The sequence below is a fragment of the Anomalospiza imberbis genome, chromosome 1, assembly GCF_031753505.1.
Source record: "Anomalospiza imberbis isolate Cuckoo-Finch-1a 21T00152 chromosome 1, ASM3175350v1, whole genome shotgun sequence".
Taxonomy (NCBI): domain Eukaryota; kingdom Metazoa; phylum Chordata; class Aves; order Passeriformes; family Viduidae; genus Anomalospiza; species Anomalospiza imberbis.
The window spans coordinates 21017752-21035473 of NC_089681.1; the positions used below are offsets into that span (position 1 = coordinate 21017752).

General features: G+C 45.7%; 1 protein-coding gene across 2 annotated transcripts in view; it reads left to right on the forward strand.

The window, feature by feature from the left end:
• Positions 1-3411: 3411 nt before the first annotated feature.
• NCALD (neurocalcin delta) overlaps positions 3412-17722 on the forward strand; it is a 50092-nt gene continuing 35781 nt past the window's right edge. Inside the window, exon 1 of one of the 2 annotated variants that reach the window (XM_068183676.1) lies at positions 3412-3533. The gene's annotated coding sequence lies outside the window, so the exon portion shown is untranslated. Of the gene's footprint in view, positions 3534-10447; positions 10506-17722 lie in introns of those variants that run through there. The other variant, XM_068183684.1, reaches the window with a different exon arrangement.

The window sequence follows — 17722 nt, forward strand, 5'->3', positions numbered from 1 at the left end:
TCTCTTTTTTTCACTTAGTATCTTTCAGCTGGCTGAAAATTATAACCCTTTCAACATATCATTAGTACCCCCCTATAAACACTGTGCATGGTTTAAAAACTCCTCCAAGCTCTTGTACTGAAGCAGAAATACCTGTAAAGGTGAGTGAAAGGGATATTTTTATGCTGGAGGATGAAGGTGCTCTGCATACACACTTGTCTGCAGGTGTGGAGGACCAGATTTACACAGAAGCAGAGCAGGTGCAGGTCCTTGAGGGTCTGTGAGAGTTGGGGTTCTTCAGCCTGGAGAAGAAAAGGATCTGGGGAGACTGTAGAGCAGCCATCCAGTGCACAAAGGGGTTTACAAAAAGGATGGAGAGGGACTTTTTACAAGGACATGTAGTGAAAGGACAAGGAGTAGTGGCTTTAAACTGAAAGAGTGCAGACTGAGACTAGATATTAGGAAGAAATTATTCTCTGTGAGGGTGGTGAGACACTGAAACAGGTTGCCCTGTGAAGAAGAAGAGAAGTGGTGGATGTCCCATTCCTGGAAGTGTTCAAGGCCAGGCTGAATGGGGCTTTGGGCAACCTGATCCAGTGAAAGGTGTCCCTGCCCATGGCAGAGGGATTGAAAGTAGGTGATCTTTAAGGTCCCTTTGAACCAGAACTATTCTATGATTCTATGATCCTGCCTGGCTGTCTCTGTCAGTTCTTTAGGGAATTAGTAAAATGTTTTTTTTTTTTTTTTGAATGCTTTATGACCATCTAAATGCATGTGTTGTTTTGTCCCCTTTTGCGAAAAGCCTTTTGTAAGAATTAAGAACCGTTAAAAATCTCTCAGGTGCATGAATTTTTGTCAGACCAATAGAATGGAATGCACATCACAGTGTTGAGAGATATCTTTTTAAACTGCAAACCCAAATTTTCTGTAGTATTGTACAAACATTGCCATTAAGTGAAAGAATACATCTGTAAGTTATGATACAATTTTATTGGTGGGTGTTGACATGAAGTGTCAGCCTTCTATATTGGATTAATATGTGGGATTATGTGCAACACATGTAGTAATCAGTGGGTTTTTAAAATTCATCACATAATTCTTGTTTTGTTAAACAGTCACAGGTTTCCTAGCTAATTGTGAAAATCTTCTTATTATGGCATGAGTTTTAGACAGTGGAGGCTGCCTTATTCTATTGTAATAACTTTGAGCCCTCTTCACTGCTTTGCACTGGAGCCCAGGGGGCAGCTCAGGATCTCAGAGGGCTTTGACCCCTAATACCACCTGCCCAAGAAAGCTCCAATGCAGTGCCGGTGCCGGAGAGGTTGTTGGTAAACTGTGCTGGAGATGCCCTACTCACTAAATGTGTGCAAACCAGCGCTGGCTGTTGTTGATCCCAGGCTCACAGAATGGTTAGAAGGGACCACTGAAGGTCATCTAGTTCAACTTCCCTGCCCAAGCAGGGTTCCCCAGAACAAATTACTCAGGATTGTGTCCAAAAAGCTTTTGAATAACTGCAGAGAAGGAGACTCCACAATCTTTCTGGGCAGCCTGTTGTAGTTCTCTGTCACCCTCAGAGTAAAGAAGCTTTTCCCCATGTTCAGGTGGAACTTTCTATGCACCAGTTTCTGCCATTGCCTCTGGTGCTATTAGCTGGCACCACTGGAAAGAGCCTGGCTGCATCCTTTTGATACCCTCCCTTCAGATACTGATACACATTGATAAAGTTCCCTCACAGTCTTCCTTTCTTCAGGCTATACAGGCCCAGCTCCAGCAGCCATTCCTCAAAACTGAGCTGTTCCAGTCCCCTAATCATCTTTGAATCCCTTCATTGGACGCACTCCAGGAGTTCCATGTCTCTCTTGCACTGAGGAGCCCAGAACTGGACAGAGAACTCCAGAAGTGGCCTCACTAGAGCTGAGCACAGGGGCAGGATCACCTCACTTGACCTGCTGGCCACACTCTTCCTATCACCCCAGGATACCTTTGGCCTTCTTGGCCTTCTTGGGCACACTGCTGGCTCATGGACATTTTGTTGTCCACCAGGACCTTCTCTGCAGAGCTGCTTCCCAGCAGGTCAGCCCCCATCCTGTACTGGTGTTCCTCCATCCTGGGGTTCCTCAACAGGTGCAGGATCTGCATTTGCCTTTGTTGAGTTTCAGATGGTTCTCTGCCCATCTCTCCAGCCTGCCCAGGTCCTTCTGAAAGGCTGCACGGCCCTCTGGGGTATCAGCTGCTCCTCCCAGCTTTGTGCCACCAGTGAACTTGCTGGGGGAGGTGTCTGCCCCTTTGTCTGAGTTATTGGTGGATAAGTTAGATGATACTGGACACACTACTGATCCTTGGGGAACACCATGAGCTAGAGGACTACAACTAGACTCTGTGTTGCTGACCACAACCTTCTGAGATCTGCTGTTCAGACAGTTTTCTTTGCACCTCGCTGTCCACTCATCCAGACCTGATGAGCTCAGAAGCATTTTCTTGTTGCTGGCACTTTGTCTTTCCTCCCTGCTTCTCACAGGTGAAAGTCTTTCCCTTCTCCAACATCTCCTGTGTCGTACTCCTGGTGCATGCATGTGTTGTGGGGCTCTGGTAAGGTGGAGAGAGAGAAAAAAAGGAAATTTGGAGGAAGGAGTGGACTGTAGCTAGAGTTACAAGGAAATTTGAGACACAGGTGCTGTGTCTCTTCCTGCAGAAGAAGGCTGCGCAGGTGAGTCAGAATCAGATGCAAGCGTGCGCTGCTTTGTCCCCCTCCCAGTGATGCTTTGCTGGGAGCAGCTGGAGAAGCATCACACGCAGGTTAGCAGAGGGAGCAGATGCCGAGGCTAAGGGGCACAAGGCCGAGCTGGCCAGGCAGCTCTGGGGGCCAGCCCTCAGCCCTGCATGGCTGCTGCCCCTCATCACTACAGCAGGACCACTGCTGCCTCGCCCCCAGTCTGGGCAGAGTGTGGGTGACCAAGCATGTGTCACTGTGGCTATGAATAAAACTTCAGCTATGTGTCATTTAGAAAGACCCTAATTTTAGCTAGCCAGCATGTCGCTGAGGTGCCCCAGCACCCTCGGAGGGGAGCTTTTTGTGCCCCTGTGCTTGAGCAAGCCAGGTGTATAATGTCTTTTCTTCTGCCGGAGGTTGGGGATGCAGGAAGAAGAGGACGAGCGGCGCGTGTTCCTCCAGGGACAGGGTTAAGAGCGAGCCGGCGATGGGACCAGCCCCCGGCGCAGCCAGCTCCAGCCAGCCCGCGGTGTTTGGGTTGTCCGGGCGCCCGCGATGGCTCCAGTGTGCGCGCAGTATGACAGATGACCTATTGAAATAATTTCGGAGCAGTGCTGGCGTTGCCGGGACAACCAGCGCTCCCTGGGCCGGCGCCTGGCCATGTGACGGCCGCCTTGACGTCAGCCGGAGGCTGAGCCTGCGGTCCCGGCCGCGCAGTCAAAGCCGTGAGAGAGCCCGGTGGATGCTGGAGTCATCCCCGCCGCCGCCGCTGCTGCTGCTGCTGCTGAATCCCAGGGGCTGCCAGAGCATGGACTGTTAAAAACGCGCATTTCTGCAGTGTGAGGTAACCATTTGCATTATATTCTCATCATGTTTAGATTATTTTCCTTAAAAAAAAAAAAAAAATGGAAAGCAGCTTGTATCAGTGACTGAATTTTTTTCACTTGTTTGTTTTGGCTGGAAGTTTGCCTTGATGAACAAGCCTAGCACTATCAAATACATGCAAAGAAGCTTCCAGTTACTAATTCTGTGTGTAGACGGCAAAACGGACTTAAGTATAGATTAATGATCCGTGAAAGGAAAATAAAACGATATCGCTCTCATTTGACACTTTGGGAATATAAATGAACGTGAGTAATCCTAGGCTAATGCATTCGGGAGCTAAAAGAAATTATGTTTAGGCATTGTGGTTTTTATACCTCTGTTGGAATTTGTTGGTTTTTCATTCTGCCCGGTTCAGGCGGGTTTGTACCCAGTGTGGCCAGTGAGGGGGAAGCCAGCAGTCAATGCAGCCAGGAACAGCTTAAAATCCAACTCTCAAAGTTGGAGCATTTAAATCATCTTTGTTCACGCGGAGTCCCTGCACCCTGTGCGCTCCCCGGGCTTTCTGCCCCTCTCCCGGGGCACGCGGCACTCTTGACTGTATAGTATTTACAGAGGAAAGAACCAAAACCTTCCTGAAAAATTATCTGAAATATGCCAAGAGAGCAGCACTGCTGTAACACAGGCTTTTACCTTTTTTCTCACAAGCACACATACACAGGGCTTGTTTTCTCTCTCTCTCTTTTTCTCTTTTTTTTTTTTTTTTTTCTGTTGTGCATTGAGATCAGTTAGAATAGCTAAAAAAAGAACTGCGGCATGATTTTTCAATCAGTGATTTCACAGTGTTTGAAAAATGAAATGCTATTTGGGTCTTTTTGTAAAAACAAGAGGGAGTTTGAGTCTGTTTCTGTATTGCGCTTACTCCGAGGTGGCTGTTGTGGGGAAGGATATCCCAGAGCTCCTGAAGTTCAGTGCCACAGGCTGAGTTTGTTTGTGTGGCAACCTATAGATTTGTTTTCAGAACAGATTACAGCTGAAGCATCATGTGCGTTGTTTCCTGAAGAAGTATGTTAGATCTTCCTTATCTTCTCTAATTATATACTCCTGTTCCCTTCCTCCCAAAGTTCAAAGGGTTTATCGATAATGGTAATGATTCTCTAAAGCAGCTGCTGGTCTAAAACGATGTGGAGCTACAAAACAATTTAAACTACAGAGCAGTAAAATATTAAAAAAAAAATCTATAAAAATTATTCTAATATTATCAAATGCAGCATATGTATTGTTTCAGAAAGAGAGCCAAGACATTAAAACTGAAGGCACTTCTCTAAGGAAGTTATGGTTTAGTGCTCTGGATTTCACTGTATTTGGCATTCTTAGCAGAGAACAAGGATAAATGCTGAAATGTCTAAACTGCCTGAAATGTCTGAAACATCTAAACCATTTCACTTGGTGTTATCTCATCAGTCCTTTCCAATTGAACTGATGCCCTTAGACATTATTGTTGGGGGGGCTGAAATATTTCAAATTATCTTTATTAAATTCTTCACCTGATGCCACTGCACCAGTGCTTGGGGAATGTCGCCTGGCTCCTCACAGGTGAGTTTTACCCAGGTTTGCAGGAGCCTCGCAGCATTGGAGGTGTTGGCACCCATGCACAGCCTTGCCACGGGGAGCGGGCGGGCTCTCAGTGTCCCTGCCCGGTGACCCACCTGGGCTGAGCTGGGCACAGCTGCTGTGGGGAGCTGTGTTTCAGCCCATGGCATTCATCCCCCTCCATCTGCATGTGAGTTCCCCAGACTGTAGAGGTGGGCTAGGAGGGGATGACAGGGAGGTGGTTTATTCAGCCCACCACCCTCTGAGGTCTGCTTGTTCACCAGCTTATACTGTTGGGGTAAGTCTGCAGAAGGACCAAGGCATGGAGTATGGGGACAGATTTGAGCTGAGTGGCACCTGCCATTCAAGAGAAGTCATTCACCCTCACGTCTGCAGGATTTGATTCCATGTGTAGCTGCCATCACCTCCCAGATTGGACTTGGGTGATAATGCTCAGTGTGGGCTGAGGCTTATGCTTATTCATTTAGGCTTGAATACAGTGTCCTGTAGCATTTGATGCCTTGAAACCACCTGTAAGGGGAAAAATAATTGATGCAACTTTAATCTCAAGAGCTATTAATTAGAAATGTCTTAAAAATACCTTCCTCATGTCCAGATGGAATAGACATATCTTTCTTTAGTGATACTGAGGTAGTCTTGAAAAGGCTCTAACATGACCTTAGAGCAAAGAATGGTAAAATGTGTCACATTTTAGCAGAGGGGTCCTGTACATGCTGTTGCAAGAGGTCTGAGAGGCAATGTTGTAGGGGAAGCCGGTAAGTGCCACTGAGATTGCACAGGGATGCATCCTGCCTGGCAGAGTCTGTCCCTTCTTGATGAGTCTTTGGGGGCTTTGCAGGCAGTGCCAGAGTCTGCAACCAGAGGTGACACAGATCCCTGCTCAGGAGGGAAGGGAATGGTGTGTGAGAGTCATCCTGGGGCTATGTGCCTCTGCTTGATGATTTCATGCTCTTCTTATGACTGGTCAGCTCTGTAGCAAACCCTTTGGACAAGCACTCAGGTTTACCTTGGCAGTGTGTGAAGCTGCCAGGCAACGTAATGCTAAGCATCCTACCATCTCTGAGCTGCCATGCTTCCACACACCATGAGAAAAGAGCCAACAGCCTGTACGTTCCTTCCTACCACTGAGAGGGGAAGGTGGCTGCAACCCATCCTTCACCTTCTGCCCAACGCCACAACTGACACTGCCAGCTAACTTGGGCTTGAAATCCTCTGACATAAAGATTAAAAATGTGAGATGCACATGGACTAGGCAACACTCCACCTTCTTCTAGGGAGTCTAGACTGACCTTCCTACTTCCCATCAGCCTTCATGTCATTTGCAAATGTCACCCCCTTTGCACACACACGATGAAGGGATGATCTCTTCCTGCAGTCTCCTTGTCCACGGCAAAGGGCGAGCAGACCAGCAATTCCCAAACTGGAGCACTTCACCTTAGGAAAGACCTTGGCTAAAGTCACCTCTGAGATCTCCTCAAGTCACTTCTCACACAACTGCATACAGCAGGGAAATCAAAAACAGATGTGAGTTGTTGATGCCTCTGGCCTCATAATAATAACACACTCAGTGTGCTCTACCTTGATCTGGTTGAGTTGATGGGCAATGACAACCTAAATTTAGGCCAGAATCATAATAAAACCTAAAAACCTCTTGTAGTGCGGAACACTACTCCTTGAATTTTTTCAAACAGAATGCAATTTCTACTGTCTTTTTAAAGGTCCTAGCTACTGCTGAGGCAATATTCATGGGGGGAATAAAATCCTCTGTAGAGGGTGGCAGTTGTCAGTAGGAACTGATGCTTCAGGATGGAGTTTCAGGATCTTAAATTACTTATTGCAGAAGTTGGTTCCCACTCTGCTAAAAATCATTACATTGTGCTAATTTAATGTCTGCATCAACATTAGAAACAACTGCTTTAAATGATAGCTGATCTGCAGTAGAGATTTGGCATTTTAACTTACAGTTGTTTTCCCAATTAAACACAGATGCCATGTGTAGAGTACTCTGAATGCAAAATAAAAGTTGACCTGGCTGTTGCTTCCAAGCAAAAGCAACAAAAATCCTAACTCTGGAATGTTTTTGGTAGTCATATTTTAGAAACAATCTTCTGTGGTGAGCCAAAATCTGTACAGCCTGATAACAGTTTAAAAAATAGACTATGTTTTGGCTGTACTTTTGCTGCTGTTAAATTTATCTTCTTAAATATCAGGGAGTATGAGTTGAGGGTTGAGAAACAGTAATTTTGTAATTATTTTCTATGGATTGAATTATTCTGTCATCAAATTTGCATTTCAGACAGCATTACAGTATGAAAATATAATTAGAAACTGTAATTCAGGAATTGCTGAATGTGATATTTCCCAGAGGGAGCACTGTGAAGAAGCTGCCCTTACTACAACTTTAGCAAATGTTGAAATCCTATAGGTGGAAAATGTGAAGGCTGAGTTGTAAAGTTCCTCTCCCCTCTGTGGTCTCCACATACTGTCAACTTTCTGCTTAACTTCATTTTTTTGTAAGATTCATTTCCACAGAATCATCTAATCATTACAAGCTGAAGGGCTCAGATCCTGTTCTGCTGATTTTCAGGCTGGCTGTGCTGATAGCTCCTGAATTGCTTTCAGCCACAAAATGACACTGAGATAATGTAAGGATCTGATTTACATGCAGAAAAACCAAGAAGCTTGTCGTTTGGTCTGAAATGCTGGTTTCAATTTGCCCGGCACCTGAAATTCCCAGCCACACCTCCTTTCACAGAAGATAGCTGAGGATGGGTCTTGGTTTAGCTCTGTTTATCTTCTTTTGTAGTTCACTATTTTTTGCAGTACGTGTTCACAGTGTTGTGTAAAGTTTTAGCTGTATAAAACCCACTTATGTCAATCCTTATGCTTTTTATTCTTGTGGCAATCTATGGTTTATCATAGATATACGAGCTGGAAACAAACGTCGCTTGTGTTTTTTAGCTGGGCCTGTATTGATAAATCCCATGTGCATGTCCCATGTGTCTGAAACATGCACTTTTTAGAGGAGCATTTCCACAGCCAATTTTTCCCACCACCTTTTTGGGGCATTGGTCAGGTCCTTATTGAAAGCAAGCCTGTGATGCACAAAGCAAGGATGGCACTGGGAGGAGACAGAAGCTGAGTGTGGGGCATGCTTGATGCTTTGATGTCCCCATACACCTGTCACAGTCCTGCTGAGTGGCAGTCACAGTGCTACTGCAGAGGAAATGTCAGGACAGGAAAAGGAGAAGTGTGGACCTGTGACCCCAAGGATGGCATGGATACATGAGCTGGCATGTGACATGGTTCCGAGCGACCCAGAGATGCTGTCACCCCCAGAGTGCTCTGAGGATCAAGACCTTTTCCCATGGCTGCCCAGGGCCACCTTCCTGCACCCAGCCCTGTCGTTTTGCCTGGGTGCTGGGGAAGGTGTCTGTCCCATCACTCACATTTTGGGTGATGCACATCCTGCCTCCCATGTCTGGTATTTGCAATGTGAGCATAGGACAGGAGCTTCAGGGTGCCACTGCAGATGACCATTTCTGTAAGGGAGGGTGCAGTATGCCAGGTTGGCTCTTTAGGGACAAGTGGCCTTGCTTGAGGTGCAAGTGCTGGTTTCCAGGTGGGACACGAGCAGTTCCTGAACATCACAACTGCATTTTTGCACATTTACTTAGGAACTGCAAAGGAGCAGGAGGCAGCATTTCAACTGACTGTGTCTGCACATGGGAGCTGAAAGGCTTTGAGAGAGGTTTATACCTGCCACGTGTGTCACAAAGCCTCTTAGCCATGTGCTGAATTTCTTTGTCAAGAGCATGGCCTTTGGGAGCAGGCCAGAGCAGGTTGTCCAGCCACAGGGGCATGGTGGACCAGGAGGGATGGAACGAGGGGGGAAGGAGAGCCCTTGGCAGGGCTGACTGTGTGCTGGCAGGAGGTGTCCAGGGCAGGCTGATGTTCTTGCACTGCTACATCTGCCCGTGCAGGAAGCTCTGGCCATGCTGCCTCATGTCCCTGGGCATCTGCAGAACAGGCCAGACAACTTTTTGCTCTGTGAAATGGAGCTGTCTGAAGGAGTTGGGAGAGTGAAATACTCTGCCAGTGTTAGCAATGATGCAGTGATGTTGTTTAGCTGCCATGTGATGTAGCTGTGGCTAACAGGGCTGCTCTCTCTTCTGGGCACTGGGTTCAAATTAGGGCTGCAGGAACACTGCACAGTCAACCCTTGTGCAGTGCCTGCTACTTGACAGTAGTTTAATGCTTGTTCTACTATTATAAATAGAAGAGATCAGCTTTTGGAGGCATCCAACATTACTCGTAGAGAGGTTTTATTAGACAAGCAGATCAGGTGGTTTACAGGCTATCACCCAAGAGGAGAGACATTAAAACTGAATCAAAGCTGGCTTCTTTCCTTAGCAAATCCCCTCACTCCTAGAGCAGCAAGAGTTCCTGATTATGCCTCATGCAATCTCTCTGCATCTCCTCCAGGACTGCAAAACCACAATGGATCCAGCACATATGAAGTGTCTTACTTCAGCTGAATAACACTCCAAGAGACTTCATGAAGCAATTCAGCCGTGAGAACCTTTTAAAAAAATATTCTGCTCATGTGGTGCTCACAAATGCCAGGGGGATGCAAGCACAAAGCTGTTGATTATTTCCACAACTGCTATGTGCTTCCTATCACAACAGTATTGTTTTGTGCAGAATGGCAGCAAGATTGCAGAGTTCTCTTTAGCTTTACCATCTTCGCAAGCCCAGGTCCAATTAGAGCAATTATATCTCAGCAGAAGCACTGTCTGTTGTCCCTTGGACCTGTCTGTCAAGCATCCTATTCATTGCTGTTTATCATGTATGAGGCTTTTCATGTAAAATTGTTCTGACCCTACTGAAACAGTCCCACCAGAAGGGTAGCCTGCATTTTTATTTCACAGGCTGATGTGGATGAGAAGAGTGCAAATTTACAACTGGCCAAGGATACGTCTTTCAGTCTAACTATGGTCTCCTCTCACTTGAGCATTATTGCTGGTTTGGCACAGCACACGGCTTTCATGTTCAATTATTTCACTTCACCCTTCATTTTCAATTACTTTACTGCTAAAAATTGAGAACATTATCAGAATTCAGTTCTTCCTTGCCATATTCAAGGGTTTCCTTAATCAAAATCCCCAATGTGAATTGCAAGGCATGTAATGGTTGATGACACATGATATTAAACCACTTACAGCTCTGATGTCTGTGTAGACTCCCTGATCTCTGAGTTACTGAAGTAGTGGGAAGTTCTGCAGACAGACCATTTGTGTTTTGCTTTGATTCTCCTGACAGGGCCTGGTGAAGGATCTGAGTAACTCCTGCCAAGGAAGTTCCCCTTGTCACCACTAAGGTAAAAGCTGAAAAGCAGAACTCATTGAAAGGCAGAAGTGCTGGGACTTGGGAAGGTCAGAGGCAATGCAAAGAGGAACTCTTTCTGAACAAAAAATTGATATTTATTTTCTCATACTGCTCTTGTAAAGGAAAATCCAGGGAGCAGTGTTTACAGTGGTCTTTATGAAACAAAGAGAATTCTTTTCTGACAATTCAGAAATGAGATTGCCTGTGAGAGAGCATCCCCTGTCCCTGCTGCTAGCTCCATGGTATCCATGGGAGTCCTGGCCAGCATGCATAGCAGCATTTGGGCAGAATAGGATTGCTTTAGGAACTGAAAACATGAGCTCAGACTTTGGTTGATCTTCCTCCAGTATCATCAGGGCAGTGGTTCCCCCACATTTGTTTCCTATTTTGCCTCTTCTGCTAGGTTTTAGCCCAGAAGGGCTGCTTTTGTCAGGAAGAACTGCAAGGCCATCTGCAGTAATGGTCCAGATGTCACCTGTGCCTTCCCTTGGCACAGGATGCTGCAGGCAGGAGAGCTATGCTGCCCTGGCCAGGGCTGCAAGGAGACCTGGCCAATTTGGCCATATCAGTGTCAAGAAAAAGTGAGAGCTGATGAAACAGCAGTATAACATGCTCCACATCAGCTCCTTGGGGGTCTTGGTGAATTTGTTTAAAGATGAGTTTATACTACTTAACTGGATCTGCAGCCTTGGCAGATTCAGTTTATTTTCTTGCAGCAATGGCATTTTCTCTGAGAACCTGGGGCAGGATTCTCTGCTGCTGTGCAGTCACACCCTTCCACTCACCATGGACACAATGTTTGTGATGCTTCAATTAGAAAAATACAGTTCTTTCAGAGATGGCAAAAGGTGGCAGAAGCACTAGCAGGGTGACTGCTTGCCTGACTTCTGCTCTTTTTGTTAGACCTGGGACCTTTGCAGAAACCCTCACCTCAATTCAAGGAATCTGATTAGAAATTGAAGAGTATTTCACTATTAGTTCATCACGTGCCAGTTATTAGTAGGCTGTGGTGTTGCTCCAAAAGCCTGTAGTAAGACACACCCTTCCTGCATGCCACTCCCACCATACCTGCAGATGGCACTCCAAATAGGGTGTTGGGGCGGCAGCTGGGAGAGAAGGAGTTAAAACAAACCACAATTACCAGTTTGAGACATTCTTAAAAATAGCAACTTTTCTTTTGTTTGCTGAATTCCCCATGCTTTTACAGTGCTATTCCCATTATTCATTTATTTCCCAAAATAACATTTTTAAGCAGAAGAATGACTTGAGTGGGGAGAAGTGGGGATCTGCAGGCCGAATGGGACAGCTGCATGCTCCTGTGTCTGCAGTGAGGGGTATTGCAGTATTTCAGGCAATTTTCCTTCCTCACTGGAAGTCCAGTAATTCCTCCCTGACAGTTGTTGCTTCCCAGGGGCAAGCGTTGTGCAGTGTGCTCATGCTGTCCACTGTTTTTATGGCCCAACTTGAAAAGAAGCTGGTGGACGCTCCTTTGAAGAGGAAGGAAAGGATGCTTTTGGAAAAATAAGCCCAAAGGAGCCTGGCTCCAGGAGAAGTGATGCAGGCGGATCCCACTGAGCTGGGATGCAGTTCCAGCCCTCAAAGCACCTTGTGTGTCCCATCCTTGAATGCTGGCCCAGGAAAGCACTGCTCTGGAGGGGCTCCCTGACAGCACCCACCAGGGCTGGCCAGGGATCCCGCTCCCTTATCCCTCACAGTCAGGCATGCAGCCAAACACAAACAATGTCAGCTACAGAAACAGGTACCGGCAGCCTTCCCCTAGGGCTGCAGGGAGGGATGGTAGAAAAGAAGCCCTAAGAGGAATTAAAAATTAGGTGCTCATGGCAGTGGCTTCCTGTCACCACGTCTCAGCAGCTCACCTTCACAGTGGCTGGCTGGCTGCCCAAGCACTGGAGCAGAGAGAGGAGCATCCCATTCTCACTGCTTTTGCTGGAGATCAGCCAGCTCTCCTGTGGCCCTGATGGGTGGATGAAGAGGAGCTGCTTCACTGCTGCATGCACACAGAACTGACCAGAACAAGCAACATGTGCCTCTTTGTGGAAATCCCCTGAGTCCTAGTGAAAGGCATCACACCCAGAGGTGGCCAGACCCAGATGAGTCACATGCCTCTTGAACAGGTGCAGCTGTCCAAGTGTGGGGTGCTGAGAAGCTGAACTGGCCATACCACAGCCCTCTCTGTGGTCTGGACTCTGCAATAACCCCAGCAACAGGTGTGCTTAGTGTAGGTGGAGGCTGAGCCCACAAAGACTGGCATTTGGGCTGCAAGGGTCAAGCCAACCAAAGCTGGTATTTGGAGCTCCATGGGGACATTTGGCCCTTCTTGGCATCCAGTCCAGCTCCTTGGTGAGCACATGCCCTGAAACCCCTTCAGAGCCCCAGCAGATTCATCACTGAGCCCAAGGCCCCTTGCAGAGCATGTCTCAAATTATTTGAACTTTGGGTCTAGTTCATAATCCCCTCTTAATATCCCACACTAGGTAAGCATTTGCTTCCCCCAAGCCTTGATATTTCTTGTTTTGACACTAACATTCAAGTAGGTGACAAGCTGTCCAGTTTCCTGAGATAAAGGCTGTGTCTGTACTATGGCCACTGGCTGTGTCCATAATAAATGAAATAGTGGGCAACCCCAGCACCAGAGCTCAGTAGTCAAAATCACTCTCTCTGCAGAGCAGTCCCTGTCCCAGTCTAGCTCCCAATCAGTTCCCAGCCTGTCCACTGGGCCCGTTCCAGGGGTCAAATGGCACACAGTCACTTTTCAGGAGGGTGCAGAGTTCAAGAGCACGGACAAGGGAACTTCTGTGCCAGTTGGCCCCATGCTGGGGAATGCACCCAGATGCATTTGCTTCATACTCACAGGTGATGTGGTAAATGCCATCATGCATAACTGGGTGAGAATCCTTGGTGGGAAAAAAAAAAGCCTAAAAATAGAAAAGTGTTTTTTTCTGAAGCCCAGGTCTAGGTAGAGCTCTTGAGCTGCCACAGCCAGGAAATCAGCCCATTGGAGCATGACAAAAAGGCTGGCAACTCCAGTCTATCAAAAAATGCAGTGGGGTTGTAATAGGACTGAAGTAAAGGAAATGAGGAACAGGGCTGGAAGAAAGGATATAAGAAAGCCTTTGGTCCATGGAGCACCAAGCTCTTTACTCCCCTGTTTGTACAGAGGAACATTATTGTGTACACTGCTGACTGGACTCTTTACAGAGTGTGGGTTTGATGCTGATTTCATATTGTTTATTGGTATATACTCTTTCCCCTGTGAGGCTCAGTTTTATTCCTTTTCTAGTTTACAGTCAATTTCTTTTTAAGATGTGAAAAATGCATAGGCTAGTGTCCACTACTGTTCTGTCATTTCTCCAGAATAAGTAAATTGTTATTATTTGTATTAGCCTTCTCAGTGAGAGACCAACATGTTCCACTTTTTTAATGCTGTCTCATGCCTAAAATCTGTTTTCCAAATCCTCCTTTGCCTGAAGTAAGCGCTGTGCACTGCACAACACATCCTCCAGCTCCCTGGGGACTGCCCAGCCCCGTGTACATCACTTTGCCACATAGCATGGTCAGGAATTTCACATTTCACTCTGTAAAGAGAGGAGTGATGTCCAGGTGCTGTCCTCGTAAAACTTGAGGGTTGAAAGAGGTCTGAACAAAGGACACTTCTGAATGCAGTTTTCTCCCAGTACTTCTGGTTTTGTTGAATTCAGCCTTTGTTATTGACCTTGGAGCATAATGGCAGTGGGGTTTGAGAGCTGGGGGAGCATTTGCCTATCTCTTTGCCTGCGGCTCTTCAGGTAGGTTTGATTATTTTAATTACTTCCTCTGTTAGACATGGAACGTCTTCCACTTTCCCTGAATTTCCCAGTCATGTCTGGTTACAGATCACTTAGTGCTACATGGAAGCCATCATATGGAACTCTGATATTATTTGCAGATTTACATCAAAGTCCTGCAAAATATGAGGATACTGGCTGAAAACTTTTGAACGGTAGGGTTTAGTAAAGCAGGACTTGGGCATGACTGTGTGAAAACGTAAAGTTTTCCCTTTTCACTTGAAAACAGGAGTTGCTGTGCTTGTATTGCTCCAAATAATACAGGGGATTTGGGAAGACTAGCATTAAGACAGTTTTTCAGAGTCATTGAATATGTTTTAATCCTTATTAGCCTTGAGCAACTAGCTCCCAGTGAACTCATGGAAGGAGACGTATAATTAAAGATCTGTCTTGCGTGGCCTGCTGTGCATTTATAGCTCTGCAACTGCTCTCAGTAGTGAAACAGAAATATGTCTCTCAAAGGAAAGCTCAACAACAAGAAATATTTCTTTCAGAAATATGAACACAAGTGTTTCTTGCAAGAATCATCAGATAAAAGCAAAAACGTTCTTAAATTTCTAGTTCCACTAAGCACCTGGCTCTAATCTACAATTCCTTGACTTTGTTCATTTTTTTACCCCAAATGGTATCCTCTTTTAAGGCATTGTTATTTCATCTGATAATAAAAGTCTATTCAACCATTTGTGTGTTTCATCAGTGTTTGCATTTCTTGTTCCGTACCATATTTTGCATTTTTCTTCAATCTTTCCACTGAAGAACCAGTGTTGTCCAAATTGCTGCTACTCAACTGAACATAACTCCCTGTCCCTTGCTATTTGAAGTTGGTTACCTAATTCTGCTGGTGGGTAATTTTGATAAAGATTTCACAGAATGCTAAATTTGTCTGCACAGATGATAGAATGACAGTTTTTTCTCCCAGCCATTGCAGAGGTTTATGATTGCTGCTTCTCGGGTGTCTGGCACAAATGGAAGTGGCACCATTGTGGGACGTGCTTGTTATTCAGGCATTAGCCTTGAAAAACCCTGGATTATTGCATGGTTTGTCATATCTGTTTAAGCACACTATTTCTGAAACTGCTCCTCCTCCAATCAATTAGAAACTCCATTAAATTGGATAAACCTATTTTAAAAAGTAAGAGATTTACTCAAAGAATCTTTAATGCATTTCATTATAAACCACTGAATCTAATATACAAAGAAAATTGCTTTAATTATAAGTGGACAAAAGAAAGATCTACTCTATGTTCCCACTAGGCAACTATCAGCAACATGCACCTTCTTCATCTAATGCAGTCATGACAAGTAATTAGGTTTGGTAGTTCTCCTGGGAGCAGTAGTTAACTGTATTACAAAACCCCCCAGAGACAATGACATCAGGTGGATTTGTTAGGTTTTGTGGTGTCTGTTCTCAGCTGTTTTTTCTTGCCCTGAGGAAACTCATGACACAGCTGTAATGTAGGCAGAGGGTTCAGATGATGAGCTATTGATCCCCATCTCATCTCCAGCCAGTTTCACTGCACTCGGTGCTGCCCTCTGGAAGCTCAGCAGATGGCAGAGAACTCTGGTGGCCCTCTGTGCTTGCAGACACATGGATGGCTAGTTGTTGTTGTGCAGAGTGAAGTGCCTTGGTGCCATTCACTATTTTGTACTTCATTACTGTTTCAAATCCCGAGCAAACAATTTTCAGAGGAGAAAAAGGAAGAGGTGAGTCCAAGGTGGTGTGCTAGAACAAGAGCTCCCTGCTGCCTATGTTCTTCCCTGTTAGGTGGAGATTTGAAAACTGAGTGAAGGTCTAATAAGCAGAGGAATTCCTCCATATCTGTCATGGTGTGGCTTGGAAGGGAGCATGAGGCAACATAGTGCCTTCCCACTGTCACAATCAAGACAGTGCTGGGCATGCCTTGAGGCAGAAGGATGGCTGTCAGGAGGTTTAGGTGCCTACAGCCTCTGAGCCCACGTAGGGTCAAGAAGTGCCTGATGAGAGTCTGTTCTGTGCCATCCTCCTGTGAGTCTCTGCCAACCCAGGAATCTTGAAAATTCACCCCAGCTAGTCCAGGAGCACATGACCAGCTGATAAAAAAGTCATACAGACAAAAAAATCCTTTCCTCCCTCTTCCTGTGCCTCTGTTCAGTCAACACTGTAGTGCAGCTGTCACCCAGTAATTTTAGTGAAGTCATCAAAACTCTTCAGAAGAAAAGAATGGTATTAAATTATTGTGTTCCATAGAGGAGACAAAAAGATGACAGTAAAGAGGTGAAATTTTGTAGAAAGCTTGAATTGCTCAATACTGAATAGAGACCAGACATGTCTGTAATTCACTTTCGAAGAAAATGCAAAATTTACTATTTCATGATTTGGACAACAGCCTGCTAATCCTCTTGACTCCAAGGTTAAGCCCAACCAGCTGTGAAATTTTTTGAGGTTACTTGTAAATCCTAATTTCAGTTAAGTTTTTTGCAATAATGTATTGCTGCTCTCAGTGCTGTCTGATGCTCAAAGTGACAGAGCTGGCCAGGTTTCCTGACCTGTCTGTTGCATCCTGGCACTTGTTCCTCTGCTTGCCTAAACCTTCCCTCACATTCCTGCCACTGCCCATCACTGACATGTGGTGGGGGGTGATTACATAGTGCAGAGGAAGATAAAGATATTGCAAACTTGTTTACTTAACATCACTGCCTTTGGCTCTCCTCATGGTGAGCCTCTGTGCCAAAAAAACTGCCCTCTGTAAGAAGCATGCTTGTTTTTTGGATGCTGTTTCCCTTCCAGAAGTGAGGACAGTAGGGGACCTCCTGACTTCCCCAGTCCATTGCAGATATCCATGTCATATAGACTCTATTTGTGGAGTTTTAAAATTGCATTTTCCCATGACTTTGGCTCTTTGTCTTGTGATCTTTGAAGAAGCCTGTTCCACAGACTTTGCTGCTCTAGTGGTTTGAGATTTGCTTCTCATTCCCAGCCAAAATTTATTATGGCTAGTTTATACTCATTTGTTCTTTTGCCAGCATTGTCCTTCGGTTTAAACAGCTTTTCTCCTTCCCTGGTGTTTACCCCCTCTGATGTATTTATAGACTTCAACCATATCCCCTCTTGGCCTTTCTTTAGCAAGGCTAAACATCCAAGTGCCTCTGGTCTCCTCTGAGAGCACAGGCTTTCCATTCCCTTATTTGGCCTAATAGCCCTGCTCTGCAGCCACTGCAGGCCAAAATCCCTTTTCCTCGTGTTTTCCTGGCCATGTACTACTTGAATCCAGGTGAGCCCCCATATTTCCAAAACCTGCTCATTAAGAGCATTAGTATTTCACCCTCCCTGAACTCAACAGATCGGTCTCAGCAGGTTCATTAGAAGGCATCACTTGTGTTCTGC